The sequence below is a fragment of the Canis aureus genome, chromosome 38 (genome assembly GCF_053574225.1).
Source record: "Canis aureus isolate CA01 chromosome 38, VMU_Caureus_v.1.0, whole genome shotgun sequence".
NCBI lineage: Eukaryota > Metazoa > Chordata > Mammalia > Carnivora > Canidae > Canis > Canis aureus.
The window spans coordinates 16,394,540-16,408,033 of NC_135648.1; positions in this window are offsets into that span (position 1 = coordinate 16,394,540).

Below are 13,494 nucleotides of genomic sequence, written 5' to 3' on the forward strand. Positions count from 1 at the left end.
TGCGATATTACTTCACATCTGTTAAAATGGATATCATCAAAAAGATAAGAGACAAACCTTGGTGAGGATGTAGAGGAAAGGAAGGGAACCATTGTGTACTGTTGGTGAGGAATTAAATTGGTACAGCTACTGTGGAAAACCGTATGAATGGTCTTCAAAAATAAAAATAGAACTTATTACATAATCCAGCAATTCTACTTGTGGGTATTTATCCAAAGAAAATGGAAATAGGATCTCAAACAGGTATCTGCATTCCATGTTTATTGCAGCATTATTTACAATAGACAAACTACAGAAGCAACCTAAGGGTAGATGTATGGATAAAGAGATGTGATACGTACAATGGAATATTATTCAGGCGTAAAAGTAGGAAATCCTGCCATTTCTGACAGGATTGGATTTTGAGGGCAATAGAAAGACAAATACTGAAAGATACCACATATATGGAATCTTAAAAAATAAAGTCAAACTCGTAGAAATAAGGAGTTGAAAAGTGGTTGTCGGGGGAATAGATGCTGGTAAATGAATACAAACATTCATCTGTAAAATGAGTAAGTCTGAAGATCTAATGTGAATCATGAGAACTATGACTGATAACAGTGTATTCTGTATTTGAAATTTTCTAAGAGTAGAGCTTAAATATTCAGACAAAAAAAAGAGAGAAACACATGTAAAGTGATAGTTGTATATATTAGCTAATTAACTAAATGGAAGGAGTTCTTTCATAATGAATATCAAGCACCACAATGTACACCTGAAGTATCTTTCAATTTTGTCAATTATACTTTATTAATGTCAACATATAAAAAAGTGTGAAAAACAGAAATCAGATACATAATTATTTATAAAGGTCAAAATGGAGTTTTTCCACAAAACACAATGATAGTCATGGTGTTGCTTATACGATGGTATTATGGGTTAAAATTGAGGCATGACTGAGCTCATGGCCTGCATTTTGGCCGAAGATCTTTCTATTTAAAAAAATTAGGATATGTATAATTAATATTCAAGTTTAAAAAATCTGTTTTAGTTATACATGCAAATCAATATCCAGGTAAAACACATCAGAAGTTTTTGTTTTGTTTTGTTTTGTTTTGTTTTATTTTGTTTTATTTTATTTTTAAATCCAGACAAAGCCCTAGTGATTAGTAATGATGAAAAAAAACAAACACAAGAACAAAACAAAACAAAACACTATAAACAGATATCACATGTGCTAGGTTTTACTTTACTTTACCTCAGCAAATATTTAGGAAATATTATATCCCAATACAACACAATCAAATCAGATAATATAATTAATAGTGGTTCACTTCTTCATTCAACAGCATTTAAAAGAATTCAGCCTTAAGGTCTACATTTATAATATATATTCTCAATGTCAATTAGGTTGTTTAGGGCCTGTCTTTTGAAGATACACTATGGTTCAAAAGTGAACAACTATTTGGCTTGTTGGTAAAATGCTATTATTCCTCAGAAGTAAAAGGAAAAGCCAATATTATTTATTTTATTTATTTATTGTTTACTTAAACCACTATCTTTGAAATGCAGAGATATTCAAAACAAATTAATACAGCTTGAATTGCTGGAATTCAGAGGTAATATGTAAATTTTCCACAGGCAGACTCTGGGGGTCAACCCAATCCAGCAGTTACATAGGAGAGATGAATAGAACAGTGGACCTTGGGTATATCCTTGATATACTTATTGCCAGTCACTATCAAAAAAGGCTAATGGAGAGTGACACTAGACTGTTCTGTTAGGAAATGAGAAACACCCAGAAAAAAACCCCAAAAATGATTCTGTTCTCTGAATTTCCTGCATAATCAAAAAAAGATTTTTCAAAGAAAAAAAAAAGATTTTTCTTAAGCAGGTAACAGATAATGGTTGAAACAAAAAACGTTAGTCTCCACCTGAGGTAGGTTGAGGGTTTAAAGGTATTTTAAGAACAAAATTGTACAAATTAGAAAAATATAGGTTGTCAATACTCGGATGAACAAGGGGGGGAAAGGGAAGAAAGAAAAAGGTTTCAGTTATTCAGGTAGGCATTACTCTCCAGACAAATGCTGATCTATTACCTTCAGAGCATAGAAAAGATCTCACTGAGGAGAGAGACCACACATTGAAGACTTGTATCTCATACTGAGTAATTGTAGAAGTGGGGCTAGGAATGAACATTCAAATACAAACTCCAGTTTAGAGAGAATAATAAAGCACATTCTGACACCATAGAAAATATGAAAGATGATAAAGCAATACTGCATCAGCTCAAGAGCTTTTCATTTATTTGGAATAATATGTCATTAGAAAATTGATTTTCTACCATATAATTTCACTCATATGTGGAATTTAGAAGCAAAACAGATGAACATAGGGAAAAGAAAAGAAAAATAAGATAAGATAAAGACAGAAAGGGAGGCAAACCATAAAAGGTTGTTAAATATAGGGAACAAAATGAGGGTTTCTGAAGGGGAGCTGGTTGGAGAGATGGGGTAAGTGGGTGATGGGTATAAAGGAGGGCACTTGATGGAATCAGCACTGAGTGTTAGATGCAACTGATGAATCATTAAACTCTACCTCTTAAACGAAAGCTACATTATATGTGAACTAACTTGAATCTAAATAAAATCTTGAATGATTAAAAAAAGTCATTTTCTTCTGCATTTATTTTTCATATAATGGAGTCAGAAGGGAGATAGGCAAACAAAATGTGGTATAATGGGGATTAATACAATAGATAATTTTTTTAATGTTCAACAGTACCAAAATAACAAGTAGATTGAACAAGTAGTACTGTTCATTGCTACAAAGAAAGAGCATGAATCAATAAAGACCTACAATTGTTTTAGCAGAAATCAGTGTGAAGGAGGGTGGGAAAACAATATGTGATTAGGGAATAAAAGCTATATTCCTAAAAGTTCTGGAATCTGCCACAAACTTTATATAATTGCATTTGAGTGCTTTTATCATCCCCAAGCCCACTTTGCCAGATTATGTCTTATTTGATCTGAATACTTAGTAGTCTCACTGACCATAACTATGATATTTGTAGGAGAGAGCATCAAATATTTAAAAATTCTATAGTCAACATTTTTTATCGTTATGCTTTCTGTTTGAGAAAATGTACATTTCAGATACTTTAAAGTTTATGATGAATTGTGGCATAAGGATTAAATACTTTTATGTCAATTTGTTCAAAAGCAACAGTAAGCTGAAATATATGCAGAATATAGGAATAAAAGCTGACTTATTTAGACTTTCACCTTCATTGAGATAGGGAAAGAGAATCATTTCAGGTGCCACAATCTTTTTCTATAATGTATTTGTAAACATTTTTGTTTAAATTTGATTTTTTGGGTGGTATCTCTAAAGCTTCTTGGGAGCTGAAAAAGAAATAGAAACACTTTAAAATTAGCATATCAGGTCACTTTATTCATAACTTAAGGGGCTGACATTTAGAATTAAGTACACATATAGAACAATTGAGTATCCAGATTAACACAGAACAAATAAGGGGTTTTTCTAATTAGGACTTTTTTCCCCTATTATAATCTTTAGTTTACAAAATCTTAGAAAACAATTTTATTTCATTTCAATCTTAATTTGATCTAGTCAATATGTTATGTAATGTGATCTGTGTTATTTTTATGTTGCACTATTTAGATTTATTATTTGGAGATATTATTTTGTTTTGTGACTTTAGATTAGAAATCTATGATATTGTATAACACTACAATTCATTGCTACAATTTTAATGGTAACAAATTACATAAAATGTGATGCTTAAATGACTGAACATACATTTAAAAAATCAGAATAGAGTACAAAACATGACTCCTTAAAAATATTTTTGTAAAAATAAAATTATGTGGGCAGCCCAGGTAGCTCACTGGTTTAGCGGCGCCTTCAGCCCAGGGCCTGATCCTGGAGACCTGGGATCAACTCCCAAGTCGGGCTCCCTGCATGGAGCCTGCTTCTCCCTCTGCCTGTGTCTCTGCCTCTCTCTCTCTCTCTCTCTCTCTCTGTGTCTCATGAATGAATAAATAAAATCTTTAAAAGATAATGAAATAAAATTATTTTATACTGGACAGTCAGTGGGCCACATGGCCTCTATCACAGTGAGATTAATACATGATGTTGAGGTCTCATTATCAACTTTTGCTTAAAGGCTTTACTTTTTGTGTATTGTCAGCTCTGATGAAACCAATTTTATTTTAATTGGAGTTCAATTTGCCAACATAACACCCAGTGCTCATCCCATCAAGTGCCCCCTCAGTGCCAGTCACCCAGTCACCCCAACCCCCAACCCATCTCCCTTCTACTATTCCTTGTTCATTTCCCAGAGTTAGATGTCTCTCATGTTCTGTCTCCCTCACTGATATTTTCATTCAATTTCTCTCCTTTCCCCTTTATTCACTTTCACTATTTTTTTATATTCCCCAAATAAATGAGACCATATAATGTTTGTCCTTCTCCGATTGACTTATTTCACTTGATGAAACCAATCTTATCATTTGATAATTTTCTGGAATCTTGTTAAGTTAAAGGAACTCTTACCTTTTTGTCCACTAGGTAAGTAATGAAATGTGGTTCTATAAACTGATATTCTTGAGAAGTTCCCATTAGTGTAGATTTTCATGAGGTTAAATGTATCAAACTTAAAAGCCTCTCCTTTATTCTGTCATTACAGATTTCATATACTTTTATTACTAAGATGTACTTAATAATATGAAAGTATGATGTTCGATAGTATTTTTATTTTGTCTAACATATGTAATATGAAAAAAGATTGGTAGTAGAATGCATTTCCCCATTATTTTTAAAGAGATGTTGCTTGGTTAAATAAAAACTATTATTGAACAATCTAGTTATAATCTGGACATGAGCTCATATACTACATAGAAAAGTTCTTTTCATTTATTCACCCAAAGGATTTCTTTATTAAAGTCAACATTAAACAAAAAATATAATAATAAAGACTAAAAGAGCATTTGCAAGACCAAGAAAAGATCAAGAGCTTGTGTAAATGTGACAGCAAAAAAGAGCATCAACCAAAACTCACTTGGGGGATTACTCTACCAGAGAATGGGGTGAAGTGTCAATAACATAGTTTAGAAACTAAAATAAAGACAAATGTTCAATTTATAAAGTTGTGACATTGAGGTAGTCTTGGTAAAATTAGTTAATATCTCTGAGTCTCACTCTCCAGCTATTATAAAAAGTAAAGTACATCCAGGTAGGTTGTAAAAAAAAGATTAAATGAGCTGAATAATATGAAAAGTCTTGTCTTATGCCTTAATTAGTATTATTTTTTTCTTTGTAAGTTCCTATTCTCATTGCTATTTAATAAACATACACATTTCTATATGGAGGAAAAATACAGTGATTAACTCCTAAATGTTGAAGCTCACACTGCCTAGCAAGCTTATCATACTCAAGTTCTGAGTATATATCATCTTACTGATCTTTATTTTTACACTATTAAAAACATAACACAAATTCCCCTAACATGGCTTAAAAACAGTAAAATATATAGAATAAAGGAGTACAAGAAATAATCATAAGTAATATATTAATAGTTGTGCTTTTCTTTCAAACCAAATGTACAGTATAATATTAAATAGTATTATAAAAATATATCACATATTTAAATAAATACATATATACTTCTAGGTTCTAGTTCATTAATATTTCTTGTTCCAGATAAAGTTAACTGTATATTATATTAATTCTAATGGATTTACTTTCTTTTTCCTATGAATTCCAATAAAACTTATTCTGGATATATTTCCTCCCAATTGAATATTTGGATAGAACTTTTGTTACTCAGATACATATATACATGTATTTAAATGAAATATGTATATTCAAATGAATCTCATAAAGGGCTTGGGTAGAAATGGAATAATTTACCAAGTTTTATTATATACACTCTTCCAAGTAGAATCTTTAATATACAGTATTGCTAAACTTATTCAAAACATTTTTAAGTCCTTAAATTTGTACCAAATCTACAGGAATCAATATCCATTAACAGTTTTATACTGTGTATGTCTACATTTGTGTGTGTACTGTTTTCACATAATATTATATCTGAGAATCATGAATAGATAATGGATCTCTTTCTCCTTCCTAACTATAGATTAGTTACTTGGTTTCCTTTACACGATTATGATTGAAAGATAGAAATTCCAAGAAACAGATACCAGTTACAGGAGATTTTAAATAAATCCTTTAGTTTATGCTAATGATGAGATTGAGCAATATTCAGATACTGGCAATGCTGATTATTAAATCTTCTTATGGAGATCCATTCTTCATTTAATGGGTTATATATTGGGGAAAAGAAAACACATACATATGCAACTTAGATAATATTCCTAATTTCTCTGGAGGGATACAAAACTTGAAGGGAAGTAAGATAGACACTCAAAAAATAAAAAATAAAAAATAAAAAAAATTAAAAAAAATAAAAAGATAGACACTCAACAGTCCCAGATGCAGTGTATCCAACATAGTTCCCTTTGGTGTGCTAAAGGTAGTACATGGCAGTAACTAATATGTTAGTACAGGTAAGATCTTGGTAAGTCTGAGAAACTGATTTCTCTTTATGAAAACTCCTTGCATGTTCTTGGCTTACGTCAATATTTCAGATAAATTTGTTTATAAAAACAATTGACACCTCAAATAAAAAGTAACTTCCAGCTTCTTCTGGATCCCAGATCAACTTTCTGCCAATAGCTTTCTAGAATCTCAGATTTATTACTTTTTGTTTAAAATATTCCAATTCGCATGCAGAAGAGGCAGAGGAAAAATAAATTCAAACAAAATCTCTATTAACACATAAAAACAAATGGCTAAAGAGTTAAATTAAGCTCCTGTGAATTATAGATCTTACCAAACACCAATTTTATTAATGATTAAAGGTAAAAACCAGCTACAGCATTACTTTCTGAAGGAGCTTGAGTCTGCAAATATAATTTCCAATATCCTCTTCCTCTAGCAAGAATCACATATTGGATTAACAGAGAGTTTCTGAATAATGATGTCTACAGAATCGTTATTCTTTTTTTGAAGATTTTATTTATTTATTCATAAGAGACACAGAGAGAGAGAGAGAGAGGCAGAGGGAGAAGTAGGCTCCATGCAGGGAGCCTAACATGGGACTTCATCCTGGGTCTCCAGGATCAGGCTCTGGGCTGAAGGTGGTGCTAAACCCCTGAGCCCCTCGGGCTGCTCCCAGAATCATTATTCTTAAAAGAATATGTTTCAGGTTGGCTGCCCTGCAGCTTAATATTCTTTAAGTGCACACACAAAATGCCTATGTGACTAACTCCCAATTTTGTACCATCCATTCCATTCTTCATAAACTGAAAATTCTAATTGTATTTACAATAAGTCACTGGAAAATGTTTTGCATGGCTGAAAATAATTTTCAATATTATTTTAAATTTTGAAAGAAGGCAAAAAAATTTTGTCTAATTCTCAAACTCTGTTCAAATTTTGACAATTGCCCCAAGAATGTCTTTAATAGAATATGTTTTCATTTCAGATTCGATTCACATTTGTCTTAAGTTTCTTTCAGTCTACACTGGTTCCTCAGATTTTCCTTGACTTTTATGACGGTAACACTTAAAAGACATATCTTAGATGGAGACTCCATTAAGTCTACTGATAAATACCATTAGCATGTTTACAAGAAAGGCTGGTGGGAGGCATTCTTTCCATGAGATACCACCTCAGTCAGGGAAAATGAGCTTCCCTCCTTTCATTTCCCATGTACTTGATATACTTAATCTCTTTCCCCAGGAAAAAGCAACAGGAATCCTTATCTTATAACCAAGATAACAAAAAATGAATAAATTCTAGTTGGAGTTCTTTCATCTTCATTTGAGGCTCATGGCATTTATCTGGTTGCCAATAAAATTTTACAAAAGCCCTCCTGTCTGTTTTCTTTCCTTATTGTAACCTATAAAACTCTATTATAGAAGGGCAAAGGTCAGACCTTAACATACTACGTTAGAGAAGCAGTATTATTAAAGTATAAGACCTACTTTTTCACATAAAATTTGGATTATCACAAAACAAATGGTTAAGTAGTACATAGTACTTCAAGTATTTCAAAGTATTCCTAGGGCCTTTTGGTATATTCCAGTCCATATGTATACTTTATTTAAACCTAATTTGTGGGTAGAATCTGTATACATTTTTTAAACAATTCTCTATTGATAAAAATTCAATTATATAAATTACATAAGTAGATACAAATATATATATAAATAAATGTAAATTAAGTTATCTTCATTTTTACCCTTTAAAAATTTTAATCAATAACTTTGTACACTTCATTAATATTCCTAGAACTTAATTTTTTTCTGTTAATACTTCCATTTGAATTTCATAATGTGTTTAAAATCTCAAGGAAGAATTAAATTCAAATTCAGACAGGAAAAACAAAACAGTGCCAGGATGAATTTTAGTCAAGGCTTATAATCAAATTATATCAGAGATTCAGGAATTTTGGTTGAGAAAGGATAACCACTGGTGTATAATTTTAATATATTAGGCAGAAAAACAGAGGAACATGCCCATGAGGTATCAAAGAGCACTAGTCAGATGGTTCACAACCCAAAGAGCACCATGGTAGGAATATTAATTTGGCCACATCCAGGGAACATTGAGCAAGGACCCCTTACATTTTAGTTTGTCTCCACTATCTTTGTAGAAGACTGATTGTGTTAAGATTTTCATTCGCTTTATGAAGATAATCATTCTGGTGATGGGAGAGGTAGTCTCTGCCTTTCTGCAGGTCCAAACCAAGAATTTGAGATTTCTGTATTAGTGAAGAAGCCCTATGTACACACTGGTAGAGGGTCCACTGTGGTATAGACAAATGATTCAATTATTTTTGATTCAATTATTTTTATGTCTGAAATACGTCCATCCAAAGATCCTTCTCTTGGAAGGAGGAATTTTTCCATTTGGGCTTAGAGTCCAGATAAATAAATAATTAAGAATTTGTCTTAGTTTTTATCTGCATCTCCTTATAACACTACTTTCCCTAGCAGAACAAATAGCAGAATTTATTTAGAAAAATAAAGGTCTTAAAATACACAATGTTCTATTAATGGGATTATAACTTGTTTTTGTACCCTTGAAAGTACTTAATGCTTTTAGACGGACATAGTAAGTTATTTTAATAGATATACTAATAAAAAAGAAGAGAGCTTTCAATTTGTGTATCGTGCTGAGCTGAAATCTGTATTTAAATGCATCTGGGACTCGCTTTGTTAGTTGGCTAGCAATTAATCCTGATTACAGTGTTTGATTGCCTAACACCTACAGGCCGTTACTAAGAGACTGTTTTCTAAGTACCACAGGACCCAAATTCCATTGTTGTATTGTATGATTTGAACTTTCATCATAATGTAGGCTACAACTGTAGATATTATTTATATATATATTCATATAGATATATAGTTGTATATTTATAGATATGTATTCTACATATAAAGTGATTTCAGGAAAACACTAAGAATTTGATGACATTAGATTTAGAACATTAAAATACAGCCAAGCAAGCAATGTTATAAATCTATTAGAAAAAACAAAAGTTATTTTGCTATTGCCTAAAAGCAGTTAGGAATTCTACTAAAGACTATTCAAAAGTGACTAAGAATATTAGGATAAACCTTAGCCAAATATATAGATGCATAATTGGAGTTTGCCCTCAGCACATATAATACACTGTTTTTAGACTCACTGAATAACAAACTGCTCTAGAATGTCTGGTAAAATGAGTTTGTTCTTTGAAAGATGAAGTCACATGCTTAAATCTGATAGTTATTCATTTTAAGCAGTTTCTGATCTATATAAAAACTCCATTTTATTTCTAGCTTATTGTAAATAGACTTTTTAAAAGGAACAGTATAAATATAATGCTATTGGCCTTAAATCTTTAAAATAATAAAATAAAATAATCAGTGATGACAGTTTGCTACTATTGTGTTTTTGTTTATTTATTCATGAGAGACACAGAGAAAGAAAGGCAGAGACACAGGCAGAGGGAGAAGCAGGCTCCATGCAGGAAGCCTGATGTGGGACTTGATCCCGGGACTCCAGGATCACTCCCTGAGCCAAAGGCAGACACTCAACCACTGAACCACCCACGCATTCCCCATCCCTGATTATTTTAATTCCACAGAGAATGCAAGAAGATATCCAAACTGAAACAAAGAAGTAAATTAAAAAGGAAAGTAAAAGAAAGAGGGTGTGGGATAGAGGGAGAGAGAAAAGGAGGGACAGAGGAAGGAAGTAAAAAAGCAAAACAACTGTAGTAATTCAGTGATAATGCCAAGACTTAGAAAATATCATACATATTTAACAAGACTCTTTAGTGAATGTTAAGCACTAGGATAAAAAGCATTTCATTTATTATTAGGCTATTACATGGAAAATATAATTTACTCAAGGCCATTTGGAAACATTCATTCAGAGTTAATATTAAGCAAACCAAACATCCTAAGTCATTTAATTTTTGCATTTCGGTCTGAAAATCTAGGCATAATAGAAATAAACCAAAGAAGCTTTTAAATCAAATAATTCTACACTATTTCCCCCCCTTAGCAAATGTAGGTGTCTGCATAAAAGTCTGAATAAATTTGGGAAATGTTACTTAACATGATTTTTGCAAGAAGGACAATCATCATTCATTGGAAATGAAAGTCCTTATAATTTTATTAAAAAAATTCGAATGATTGTTGTGCCTGGAATAACAATAATAGGTGTAATACTGACTAGTCAATTTCATAAAAAGGAGAACATGGTCACACTAGGGAGAAAAAAAGGTTAAAAGTGTGTAAAGGGAAAATGCATAGGAAGCAGTACAGTTAATATAATTCAGGTGAATATTTCAACATATCATGAGTCTCCTATGAAACTACTGTAAATTCCTGATGTATTTTAATCTTAGCCCTTAATAATGAAGCTTTCCCATGCTTATGGTAGTGTTATTAAAATACATAAAATTATTTGAAGATTGTGGAGTGGGTTCCAATACAAAAAAAAAACTCATGAAGTAACAATTTTAAAAAATGAAAAAAAGTTCACTGGTATATCAAAAATCTGAAATCTAAGGTTCATTATGGGTTTTCATTTGGAATCTTGTATCAGTTTGACAAAGCTAGATTAGCCTGCAAAACCAAGCAACTCTAAATTCTTGGTAGCTTAGAACAATCTAAATTTATTTATAACTCAACTGATATCACATTGTGAGTTTGCTGGGCTTTGCTTCATAATCTTATCTGGTGCTTCATCATAGAAGATTAAATGAAAATGTTTGTTATGATGTAAGCCTATTTAATGTCATTCTGAACCTATTTATAGGCAAGTTCAAGATCTCAGACAGATACTTATTCAAGTTACACTTTATAGGAATAAGAATGATAACTATTGTTCTAATTTGCTAAAAAAAACAAAAACAAAAAACAAGAACCAAGAGGTAAACACAATAAATAAAGATGAGGAAATTTATTTTTTTTTTGTTTTTTTTTTAAGATGAGGAAATTTAAAAAGAGAGAGATACATGTAATGTAAAGGTAAGTATATTGCCTTTGATGAAGTATGACCTTTTTTTAAAAAATGATAATGCGAAGTACAGAGGGTACTATGTACTAAATAACATTATGCTTACAAAAATATTTTAAAAACTTTGATTTCCAGATAATAAAGTTGATCATAATTAATATCAAATATTTCATTATGTTTCAAAATCTAAGCTTGAAGGATTGATGTGTTTTACAATTAAAAACCCTAACTATTGATTTTTAGAATCAATATCTGAAGAACTTAAAAGCATTCACTCCATTCTTACAATAAGAGGAATCCAGGGGATCCCTGGGTGGCGCAGAATAAGAGGAATCCCGAAAAAAATTAAAATCATGACTTTTCTTAGGCTTATATAAAAATAGAGGTTGTAAGACAAACTACCACTCCAATGTCTGAAGAATAAGGCACACCTACTAAGATACAGAAACTGAGATCTACTTTGATGGAGCAGGAAAAAACTTGTCATTATTTGCATGTTACATGATTTAAAATAAAAAATCCTACACTTCAACCAAACTTTCAGAGCTAATCAAAGAATTCAGTAAATTGTATAATGTAAAGGCAACAAGCAAAAATCAGTTGTGTTTCTATGTACTGACAATAACAAATCTGAAAAAGAAATAAAGAAAAATATATTCACAATAGCATCAAAACAATAAAATACTTAGGAGTAAATTCAACAAAAGAAGTAAAAGATTCATATAATGAAAACTGTGAGTTGATGAAAATAAAGAAGACACAAACAAATGGAAAGATATTCCATGTTCATGGATTGGAAGAATTAATATTGTTAAACTGTCTCTTCTACCCAAAGCATTCTATAAATTTAATGCAATCTCTATTAAAATTCCAATGGTATTTTTCAGAGAAATAGAAAAAAATCTTAAAATTCTTTTTAAACCACAAAAGATTGTGAATAACCAAAGGAATACTCAGAACAAAACTGAAAACATCACAGTTCCTGATTTCAAACTATACTACAGAACCATAGTAATCAAAATAAAATTGCATGACACTGACATAAAAATAGATACGTAAGCCAATGGAACAGAACAGAGAGCCAGAATAAACCTCTTGAATATACAGCCAACTGATATTTGATAAGGAAATCAGGAACATCTAGTGGATATGGAGAAAAGGCAAGGCTTGTGCACTGTTGGTGGGAATGGAAATTGGTTCAGCCACTATGGAAAATAGCATGAAGTTCCTCAAAAAAATTAAAAAATAGAATTACCATCTGATCCAGCAATACCACTTCTGAGTATATATCCAAAGGAAATGAAAACAGGATCTTGAAGAGATCTGCACTCTCTTGTTTATTGCAGCACTATTCACAATGCAAGATATGGAAGCAACCTATATCTGTCAGCAGATAAACAGATAAAAATATGATAGATTATATGACACAATAGGCTATTATTCAGCCACAAGAAAGAAGAAACCTTGCTCTTTGTGGCATGGGTATACTTTGAGGGCATTATGCTTAGTGAGATAAGACATTTTCTTTTTTTTTTAAGATTTTATTTATTTATTCACGATAGTCACAGAGAGAGAGAGAGGCAGAGACATAGGCAGAGACATAGGCAGAGGGAGAAGCAGGCTCCATGCAGGAAGCCCGACGTGGGATTCGATCCCAGGTCTCCAGGATCGCGCCCTGGGCCAAAGGTAGGCGCTAAACTGCTGTGCCACCCAGGGATCCCACTTAGTGAGATGAGACAGATGGAGAATGACCAATATTGTATGATATCACTTGTATGTGGAATCTAAAAAGAAAAAAATGAACTTATAGAAACAGATCTAACTTTTTAGCAATTTTGAAGTTTATAATGCAGCTTTGTTGCCTATAATCACTATGCTGTGCATTAGGTTTTTAGAGCTTATTGATCT